This window comes from Vigna unguiculata, chromosome 9 (assembly GCF_037176805.1).
Source record: "Vigna unguiculata cultivar grain cowpea cultivar isolate G323 ecotype 2 chromosome 9, ASM3717680v1, whole genome shotgun sequence".
Classification (NCBI taxonomy): domain Eukaryota; kingdom Viridiplantae; phylum Streptophyta; class Magnoliopsida; order Fabales; family Fabaceae; genus Vigna; species Vigna unguiculata.
Genome location: NC_140800.1, coordinates 16,128,839 through 16,140,759, shown reverse-complemented (window position 1 = coordinate 16,140,759; position 11,921 = coordinate 16,128,839).

Sequence of the window (11,921 nt, the reverse complement as noted above, 5' to 3'; positions counted from 1 at the left end):
AGTACAACTAGGAATGTACTAAACTCATAACAAGACAGACTGATTATCCAAAAACTAAGGAAATTATGAGTAGGTAAATTTGTCATACCTTTTCACCTTGGCTTGTTGTTCGTTGTTCAAACTCCTGCACAACCTTGCTCAAAACAGATTCAACCAATTATTCTGTGCACAAGAAAAATATTAAAAACTAGCATTAAAGGCTCTTTCGCTCTTAGGATTGTGAATGACTAAAACAAAGTGAAACAATATATGTGTAGTTTAACATGTATGCCTAAAATCTATCAAGAGCAATACTCTACCATGATCAAATGAATAATTTGCTTCATAATTTTGGTTTGGCGGCGCTAAATGTTAATTAACCTTGATATGTAGATCAAATTCTTGTGCAAATTGCAATCAGTAGTCAAGCATACTCATATGTTTTCATGAAAGAAAAAAAAACTCAACTATTCTTGTATAGAAAACTTATTTTGCTTATAAGTATATGAATTGAATCATCACCCGTTGAAAAGATCATTGCTTATCAGTATATCAACTATTCATGTACAGAAAACAGTCATTGCTATATTTACACACGGTACAATTTTCTTACAATAAACTATATACTTTTGATAATATTAGAAGAGTTGAAATCAAAGTTTTATTCACCTATCTGAGATCACAATTTCAATTGTAAAACTAAGGTGTCTGCAACAATGACAATGGTTCCATTGGCATTTTCATTCTTTGCGAAACAAATAAACACGGTTATGTAACTTAGATTTCTAACTTGCTTAACAATTTCAGAAGTTAGTTGGGAAAATGTTTGGATCTAGAGTTTCCAAAGCGGTGCATCAAGTTCTGCTTCCTTCCAATGAAGAAATTGTCCACCGTGATCACACTATCCCCTTGTGCAATCAACTGATCCACCATGTCCGGTGCCTACGAACCTTGCACCACTTGTCACAACGATCTTGATGTTGCTAGCAACGGTTAGGTGGTTGTCATGGATTCAAGCTATGAACATGATCTCATCCTCGAAGTGAAAGGAAGACTATAGAAACTCTCCTTTAGAAACCACAATAATTGATTACAAACACAAAATTCACAATAACACTAACGAGATTGCAAATCTTGTCAAAGTGTAAAGCTAAAGGGTGAATCTTTGTTGCGGCTAGAATCCTTCCACTCCAAAACCCCAAACTCCACGTCCACAGCGGCATGCTTGACTTCACCATAGTGCCCTACCATAACACTGACGCACAGATCACCAAAAGGGATGTGTTCCATGGGATGTCCTTCGCCATCACCGACCGCAAGCACTCCCAACCGCTCTTCTGCAGTTTGTTTTGATTCGATTGTGGTTCACTAGAGACAACAACACGATGTTGAAGAAGCTAAAAGATGAATGGAACAGAGGATGGACGCTTTTAGAATTTTTTTTATATTATTTTGTTAAATTTTATTTGTACTGACTCTTTTTTTATAAAAAAATGGTACCGTAGATAAAATTTATGTATTGTAACATCTATTTAAATGTTACTAAGGAAATGTTGCTAAAGTTACTTATGGTAACATTTAAAATAAACGTAACAAAGGATATGTTACTAAAGCTAATAAATGGAGTAGTGTGTGCGTATTCCAACTCATTAAAACACAACTTCCAATGAAGAGAATTTTAAATGTATTCATAATAATATAACTTTTTTAAAATAATAAATATTAATTTTTTAAAATGTTTGTATCAATTGCTTTTATTATTATTTGCATAACAAAGAGATTTTAGAATCTACAATCATCATTTTATTCATTTAAAATTTTAGAAGTAATTACTTATGAAATATCACTTAATAATTATGAATTTAGGACTATTTAACAATTACATTGCTCAAAATCGTTTTCCATCTATTTTTCAAATTTTCCATGTAATTAATACCACACAAAATAGTCATATCATTGACACTTCACTTTGTTTTAATTAAATAATTTGGAAATTTAATTTGAAAATGATCAAGAAATTTAATTTGTAGCAATCATAAACCTTTCTCCATTCCAATGTATATGATGGTTTACATTGCTCAAGAAATTTTGTTCATCTTCCAACACGTTTTGTAGGTCATTAATGTCACATCCAACCCACATATCATTTGGATTTCATATAAAAGTAATTTAAAGATTTCTAAATTTATTTTTATAAGATATTTACTTCACTTTTATAACTAGTTTTGACGAGTGTGAAATGTTATCACATTTCCATTCTTAATTTTATGTTGCACAAAACCTCTTATACACTTTTTACAGTTATGAATTACAGACCAGCCTTAACAAAAAGTATACACTTCATAGTTGTTTGTTTTCAAAATTATGGTTTCTCCGTTTCTTTCATCTCTGTAAAAACACAATCGTATTTTACAAAGTCATTTTCAGAAACAATACTTTGTTAAAAAAGTATTATGCTTTAGTATTCTTCTTCCATTTTTTCATCTTTGCAAATATTTTCTATGCTGATATTATACATCTTTTGGGTTTTGTTTCACAGTTTTGTCTTTCAATGCTTTTTACCTCAGTATTTGCAAATCCGTAGTGTTCCACAATAGTGTTACAATGACTACTTTACTAAGGGAACCACTACGTCAAAAGTGCATATCAAGATCTCTCTTTTATTTTTAAATATTGTGTTATTAAGCTTTTTGTTCAACATCACTAATTTGGAATCGTTTCCCATTTTTATGTAACCTATGATTACATGCATAGAAACATGTAATGGCTTTTGACATTTGCAGTTTTCACAAAAACATGTTAGTATCAATTGTCCATGTGTAGGTCTAAATTAAAAAATTCTATTAAGAGTCTATGCAGATGACTTCTCCAATAGGTTAAAAAGTGATCTATGTACAAACAAAATTTGAATTTTTTATCCTTTCTCAATTGTTCCATCATAATGAAGTCTGTATCCCACGATTTCTTCCCTATCTTTTTTTAGTATTACCAAATTCATATTAGTGTTAAGGTCGAAGTTCTACGCCAACTTTATTTATTTTATTTTATTACTTAATATGTATTAATATTCTTTTCTATTATTTATTGTGACAACCCATTTCATAGAATAACTCTAATAAATAAAACATCACATATCATAATAAAATAGAGCAAACAGTAGAAAATGTAAGACATGTGGAAATTAATTAATTAAATAAATAAATAATTAATAAATGCGGGTAGTGGGAGCTTTTATGGCATTAATTATTGATTGATGTGACATGGAAAAGTACTAACTCAATTGGTTGAAAGTACTTTATTGTGCGAAAGGACTTGTGTTCAAGTCCTATGTATGCCATTTGTGCGTTATTTAAATTATTATTATTTTGATAATATGCTTGATTATGTTGAGTGATAATATAATTATAGAATTATATGAATTATCACGAAACATTAATTGGTTGAATGGTTGTGTATTGATTTGACATTGGCATGGTAGTGGGTTTGGTAGAACCAAATTTAACTTTCTTTTTGCCAAAATTTCTTTTGGCATGAATGTGAAAGGGCATAGAAACCCTAGCTAGCCAAGGAGTAGCCAAGAGGGGTTGGAAAACAGTCCATAAGTGACTTTGAATCACAATTAACTTCAGTCTTAATGTCATTTTCGTTTTCCCTTCATCATTGCTAATTAAGACACCGTTAAAAGACAAATTGTGAGAGAATATAGGGGTTTTGAGGCTGGATTTTTGAGAGCATTGTAAGGTGCACCAAATTAAGGAAAAACAGTGATTAGAGAGTGAATTAGAGGAGGTAAATTGAGTTGGTGCTAAGGAGACCATTGGTGACCAAAGGGGTAACTCTAGCATTGCGCTTTAAGCAAGGAAACCAAGTTAGGGGAGTTTTACGCGTTAATTTTATTTTAAGTCTGATTGGCATGCTATAAATATAATAGATGTACTCGTTAATTTTATAACTAAGTCTAATTGGCATGCTAAATTTAGTATGATTATGATGAGATTTTATTTCCTTAAGTTAGAATTTCTAGAAATTTCTAGAAATAGTTTGGCCGGCAATGAACTGCCGCCAGACGATTCTTTCCTTTTCTTGGCCATTTAGGATTCCTGTAGAGGAACCACCTACCAAATTTAGTGTAAAATAGCCTATTTGACCAACGTTGACCGCCTTTGCCCTGAGTTGACTGGTTGACCAGTGTTGACTCTTTGACTATCCAGTGAGAGACGGCCACGTGTCAGAGTAGTGTCTCTCTCAAATCAGATTTCTCTTTCCACAATTGGGGTTTGGCTGCCGTGAGGGTTGCCGCAAGGTGTGTTTCGTAGATTCCGATTGTGGCCACTATGCGCTGATCGGGAGGTTGCGAGCGACATTCGAGGAGCACAACAACACGCCGTAGACGAAACCGTTCGGGGCACGAGTGGTGAGGTTGTACCTGAGGGAATTCGCGACTCACGGCCGAAGGCGAGAGGCATCGCATATGAGAAGAAAAAGATAAAGAAGGTAGGTACAGGTGCAGAGGTGGTGGCGCGACGGGAAAAGATTAGTTGTAGTGGCGTTGCGTGGCTACCGTAGGTTACGCAAGGCGTGCATCAGTGGAGGTTCCGGAAGCTTGATGATGGAGGAAGAAGGAGGCACGAAGAAGTAGGGAGGCGGTTTTGGACTACGAAAGATGTCTACGACGATGGCGAGACTAAGAATGGGCTGCTCCGGCGAGTGCAGTCACGGTGCGAGCGGTGCTGTCATGGTGATAGTCGCGTGATGAACGGAGAAGACGACGCAGCGGAGCTTCGTGGTGGCTATTGCAAGCTCGCGAACTTCGAGGGTGCAACAACGGTGGTTGCGTTTTCCGGCGTGGGGGCGATGGGGTGGCTACGGTTCTGGCAAGCTGTAGCGGTGGTCGGACATGGCGGTGGCTCCCGTGGAGGGTGGCGGCTGCGGCATGGAGATGGATAGAGAGAAGGAAAATTAAGGTTAGGGTTTAGGTTGTGTGAAGGAGAAAGGGTGATGAGGTGTCATTCTATGATTGGGTATTTTAGAGAGTGGAGGATTGATGACGTGGCAAGTTTTAAGTGGTTATTTTAGTGAGTAGAGGATTGCCACGTGGCGTAATCCTGTTGAGAACAGAGTTAGAAGACCCTATTTCAGGAGGGGTGTGGAAAATAAAAACTGGAGGTGCATTTAGCTCAAGAAATATTCCTTTTCAGAAATAGATAGCCCAATTGCAGAAAGGCGAGTAAAATTGAAAACTGGGGTGCATTTAGCACCTAAATTATTCCTCTCCAAAATTTTGATTTTGGGACTTATTTTATGACTTGAAATATTCCCAATTCACACTCTTAAGGACTTAAATTTAATTCCAGTTGAATTATTAAACTCACGAATATCCAATAATATATTATGCAACTAAAATCAATTCTTAAGTGCAAAAATTATATTAAATCCCTAAAATTTAAACTCTTAATGAGAGAAAAGGTTCGAACTCACCGTACCCTCTAGGCGGTCTGGAAGTAGAAAGTGCCTGGCGCCTCGTGAGCAGCGCCAGGCGATATTGCTACAGCAGAATTATATTTTGCCCGTTTGTTTTGCGTGGTCTACAAGGCTTCTAGGATAACTTAAAGGTCGGCTTGCTGGTGTTTCTTGAGTTGTGGCTCAGAACGTATCCCTTAAGTTATGGCTCGGGATAAGGGTTAAGCCCGTGGCATTCCTTGAGTTGTGACTCAAAATGGCACCCCTCGAGTTGTCGCTCAGGATGGCGGATGAACACGAGGAACTCTTAAGTTGTGGCTCGGGTTTGCGAGTGTTGTTGGTGTGAGTGTTCTGGTTGTGGCCCGCACGGATGGGTCCAGATAGATTGCTTTCCTCAATAATTAACTGACGAGTTTGGTAGTCTTGGGACGTTACGAGCTATGTACGTATTGGGAATTCCACCGGGCGTTACGGTGTGTGAGTCGTAGCATGGTTTCCCACACGTGCTTTATCGGTTGTGCGCGATAGGTGTGGCAGCGAGACATCTTGAGGTACTCACTAGAAGACGTAGAACACATTTAACATGGTTGTGGCCATGTGGGATGAAATCAAAGGATGAGATTCCTTTGGTGTAATTGTGTTATATACATAAATGTATTGTATATATGTTATTCTATTAGCTCACCCTATCTACTTGTGTGTGGCGATGATCGTATACGTGGTATACCTGAGCAGATGATGTTGTAGGTGGGTCTGGTGAGGCATAGAGTCGGAACGAGGCTAGATTTGGGAGAAGGATTTTCTCAGAGGTTTTATTATGTTTTGGAACAGTTGTAATATTTTTAGTATTAAACTTGGTTTTTATTATGGATTTTATGTTTGAGTTATGGTAGAGGTTTTGAGATTATTTATTACTACTATAATATGGATTTTGGATTATTGTTGAGGTAATGAAAGTTTTAAAATTTCCCGCGTTTTTGGGAAAATAATATTTCATTAAGTGCAGTTTAATTAGATTTCTTTATTTTAATATTTAAATTCGTAATATCCAGTCGAGATGTTATAGAAAGTATATCAGAATTTAACCATTACAATCATCTTAAAATATACTTAAAATAGAAGTACCATGAGCATAGAACAATACCATAGACATGTCTTAAAACATCAATCAGGTTGGCAAAGGATAGCTCAATAGAGCAAGAAATTACATAAGACCAGTTTTTCAAAAGATGCTTAAAAGAGTAATAACCAACAAGCCTAAACTACACAACAACATCTTCGTTGTCTTGATGATCACCAAGGGTCTCCATATCTGCTTACACCAACTTTTGGTGATCATTACAAAAAGGAAGACACAACAAGGAAACAAACACAAAAAGAAAGAAGGGTAAGCTAGTGTATTTAAGCATTCATACGTAAATATAGTTACATAAGTACACCATCATAGAAACACATACATGAAAAAAAAAACATTAACTCACAAAGTTTTCACTCACTTAAACACTCAATTGACTCTTAACTCAATATCCAAATTATGCGCTTCATATAGAATTCTAAAGAAGTATGCACCTACATTGATTTCTAAACTCTGCAAAGTCTAACCACAAGGGGTTATCACCCAATCAATCACAAGGTTAATCCTAATATGTCTTAGGCTCAAACACCTCCCAAGAATAGGATTTCATATCACTCTCACCACATAATCACTCTACTCTATGTGAGTGTGAGTGATTATTAGAGTTCACAATACCTTCCTTATCTAGATATCTCATATATAAAGGCATACACTAACCACACCATCAACAAGAATTTCCCTTGAAACTCTTTTACCATCAACATTCCACTTGTTATCTCAGAATAATTATCATCCCGAGCTAAACACATCAAGTACAAGTCAAAAAAATTCCACATCATTCATGTATAGCTTCATACATCATATTTTTAACATTAACTTAGTCAATCACAAGTTAAAATAAGGAATTAAAATTCTGCAGAATTCTCGCTTAAGTTAGACTTATCTCGCTTAAGCTAGAAATTCTCGTTTAAGCTAGACTGGTCTCGCTTAAGCTAAAATTCGAACAGAGAGCAAAGAGAAATTCTACTATTCTCGTTTAAGCTAGACTGATCTCGCTTAAGCTAGACTGGTCTTGCTTAAGCTAAAAATTCTCGCTTAAGCTAGAATAGCAAGTTTTCACTACTTTCAACATGCAAAAACCCATAATCCCAACCAAAAAAACTAAAAAAACACAACCACGAACATGAAACCAACGTTTTAAGCACGATTCAAAACCAAAAACATGCAAACCAAAAAGTTTTAAAGCCCTAGCTTCCCTTACCTTAATTGAGAGTTAAACTTGAGGGAGAAAAAACACTAACAGAAAGAGTACAATAGCTCCAAAAGCAAACTCGAGGGCTGAAAGCACGAACACAAGAACGAAGATGAGGTTCTAAGGAAGAACCCATGACAGAACCAATGCAATAGAGCTGGAAAGGGAGAAAAATGAAAGTTTGAGCTTAACTTACATTGAGGAAAGACGATTGTGTTACCTGGGAGGAGGGTTTCGCAGCTGCCCTAGCACAACTTTTGTTTCAGAAAGAGGAGAAAGTAAGTGAGTTGTTGTTAGGTGAGGAGATAGAATGGAAGGTAAGTGAGTAGCTGAAAGAGTCCTAGGGGTAAACAAGTGGGCTGGCTTTGGCCTTTTTCAATGAAACTAGGCCCAATATTTTAAAACAAAAAATGGGCCTTACATTCTCCCCGATATAAAAAATTTTCAACATCGAAAATTGAGACTTACTAGAGAAAATATGCAGATATGACTTCCTCATATCCTCCTCTAGCTCCCACGTAGAGTCACTGGTCCTCCTATCCTAGATGACCTTAACTAGACTAATGGATTTTCCTTGGAGTTGTTTGATTTAACAATTCTCAACACTAACTGGTTGCACTTTCATTGAGAGATCCTCTCGAACTTGCACATCCTCAACCTTTAACACATCAGATGGGTCAGGTACGTATTTTCTTAGCTGGGAGACATGGAAAACTAAGTGGAGATTAGCCAATTGAGGAGGTAAGGCCATCTCATAAGCCACTGGTCCAATCTTTTTCAAGATCTAATATGGACCAAGGAACTTAGGAGAAAGCTTCCTTGAGCGAATAGCCCTTCCCACACTAGTGGTTTAGGTCACCCTCAAGAAAACATGTCCCCCAACTACAAACTCCAAAGGTCTCCTTCTCTGATCAACATAGGATTTTTACCTACTCTACGAGGCTTTCAACCTTTTTGTTACGAACTTCACTTACTTTGTAGTCTGCTTCAGCAATTCAGGCCCAACCAACACTGACTCACCATCTTGGTACCATCACAGGGGAGTCCTACATCTCCTCCCATAAAAGGCTTCATATAGTGCCATCCCTATGCACGCCTGATAACTGTTATTGTAGGTAAACTCCACTAACGATAGCACTTCATCCCAACTGCGAAGATGATCCAAAACACAAGTCCTCATCAAATCCTCCAAGGATTGGATCACAAGCTTCGATTGCCCATTTGTTTAAGGATGACAAGTAGAACTCATCCTCAATCTACTTCCTAAAGCATCTTATAGTGTTTGCCAAAACCTAGAAGTGAATCGCGGGTCTCTATCAAACACAATGCTATTGGGCACCCCATGCAACCTCACAATCTCCTTGATGTACAACTAAGCCAACTTGGCCATGGAAATCCTCATATTCACTACTATGAAGTGAACACTCTTGGTAAATCGATCTACCACAACCTAGATTGCGTCATGACCTCTCAAAGTTCGCGACAGATGGGTGACAAAGTCCATAGCTATGCTATCACATTTCCATATCGGTATATCCAAAGACTGTAGCGTCCAATCGAGTCTTTGGTGCTCAACATTTTCCTTTTGACAAGTCAAATAGGCGGATACAAACTAAAACACATCCTTCTTCATTCCTTGCCACCAGAAGGTCTCCTTAAGATCTTGGTATATCTTAGTCATGCCAAGATGCAAACTAAGATGACTCTTGTGCCCTTCCACAAGGATCAAACTTTTACCTATGTGTCATCCAGTACGCAAACTCTTCCTTTGAATCTCAACACACCATCACCACCTAAGGCAAACTCCTTTTACTGATTGATCCAAGCAACTCTATCACCTTCTGTAGACTAGAATCTTTGAGCTTCCTTTCTTTGATTAGGCTCAGAAAATCACTAGATATAGTTAAGTTGCTACATCTAATGAAATTTGATCCCAATTCAACTTACAATTTTATATCTCTGAACCTCTCAATTAACTTCAACTCATTGATCATCATGTGTGCCACATGCACCATCTTCCAACTCAAAGCATTGGCTACTACATTTGGTTTCCCCGTGTGAAGTAGAAGTTCATAGTCATAATCCTCTAAGAACTCTATTCACCTTCATTGCCTCATGTTCAACTCTTTTTGATCAAATAAATACTTGAAGCATTTGTGCATTGTAACATCCCGACCGGATATTACGAATTTAAATAATAAAATAAAGAAATAATAAATAAACATCATTTATTTAAATATCATCATCAAATCCACCTACAACATCATCTGCTCCCGTGTACCGAGTACACGATCATCGCCAAACACAAGCAGATAGGGTGAGGTAACAGTTAAGCAAACATATATACAATATATATATATATATATATAAACACCAAAGGAATTTCATCCTTTGATTCCATACCACATGGCCACCACCATGTTACCCGTGATCTATGTCTTCCGATGATTACCTCAAAATGTCTTGCCGCCACACCTACAAGCCACAACTTGTAGAACACGTGCGGGAAACCAGCTACAGACCATATTCCGTAACACCAAGTGGAGTTCCCAATACAAACAAAGTTCGTAACGTCCCAAGACTACCAAACTCGTCAGCCACATACTGAGGAGGGCAATCTATCTGGACCCATCCGTACGAGCCACCACACGCACACTCACACTGGCAACACTCGCCAACCCAAGTCATAACTCAAGGGTTCCTTGTGTTCATCCGCCATCCCGAGCGACAACTCAAAAGATGTCATTTTGAGCCACAACTCAAGGAATGTCATGTGCTTAACCCTTATCCCAAGCCACAACTCAAGGGGTACGTTCCGAGCCACAACTCAAGGAACACCAGCAAGCCGACCTTCGAGGTATCACCCAAGGCTTTGTAGACCATGCATATCAAAGTAATCAAAACTATTGCCACTGTGTTATCGCTTAGCGCTGCTCTAGAGCCGCTAAGTGAAACTTGCTTCCAGACCGCTTGGCGGGGGACACGTACCACCAGGCGCCAAGCGCCTCGAAGCACATTGACTTGCAAACATCGCCTAATGGGACCACCCTCATCGTCAGGTGCTACGCGCTCTAGAACCTCACTATTTTTGTAGCTATCGCTTGGCGGCTCAAGTTCTGCCGCTAGACGCTACAATAGTACAGCGAATGGTACTGATTTTTCATAGCTTGCTAAGTTTCTTACACACCTTTCACTACCTCAACACTTATCATAACCCATATACTTAGCTAAATATTGTCAGCATTGTCCTTAATCATCATGTCCCGTCCTAGTTGCATTCCGTTAGCTTTAGGTTGTCCCAAGTGTACCAGATCATACATTCATTCTTATCTTCCACTGACCATTATTGTACTTTTCCCCAAATCCTTAATATAAACCTGGTTAATAATCCCAACGCGGGAAAATTTAATTTTATGAAAAACACGCGCCAAAACTTATAACTTAAACAATAGCGTGTTACAAGTTCTCAAAATTCGTGTTCATAATTAAAAGCATAATAAAATACATATGAGGAAACCCTAGCTCTAATCCCCAAAGCTAGCCCTCACTCCGTCACCTGTACATCCTCAGCACCATTTGTATCAACATATGCTCCCGTGTAACGAATCACACAATCATCGCCATACACAAACAGAAAGGGTGAGCTGAGAAAAATAAAATAACAGATATATAATACACAAGATAAATCATACACCCATCTTATTCATTCTACATAGTTCTTGGCCAAGACCTTAATCCCAAGACTTTATAGCCTTCAAATCACACAACTGGTTAGCCTTGGACTCAGGAATATGATGCTCACACGAACCTGCCCGCTCGTGGTCCTGCCTCTACGAACCTCCCCGCTCGTAGTCCTGCTCTACGGACCTGCCCGCCCGTAGTCCAACACATGTGATCCACCAGCCCCGTACCTTCCCGCACGTGGCATCTCTCAAACGTGAGCACGGAACATATGAACCTACCTCGCTCGTATCCCCACGTGAGAGTAACTGGATATGAACCTCCCTGCTCATATCATCACATGTTATCCACTATCAATGAACCTACCCGCTCATGACACAACATCTCCCGATCTAAGTGTAGCATCATTGTTAATTAAAACAACGCGCACAAGTCATAACCTGCAACGCAATCGCCTGGCGCAACACCCAGCAC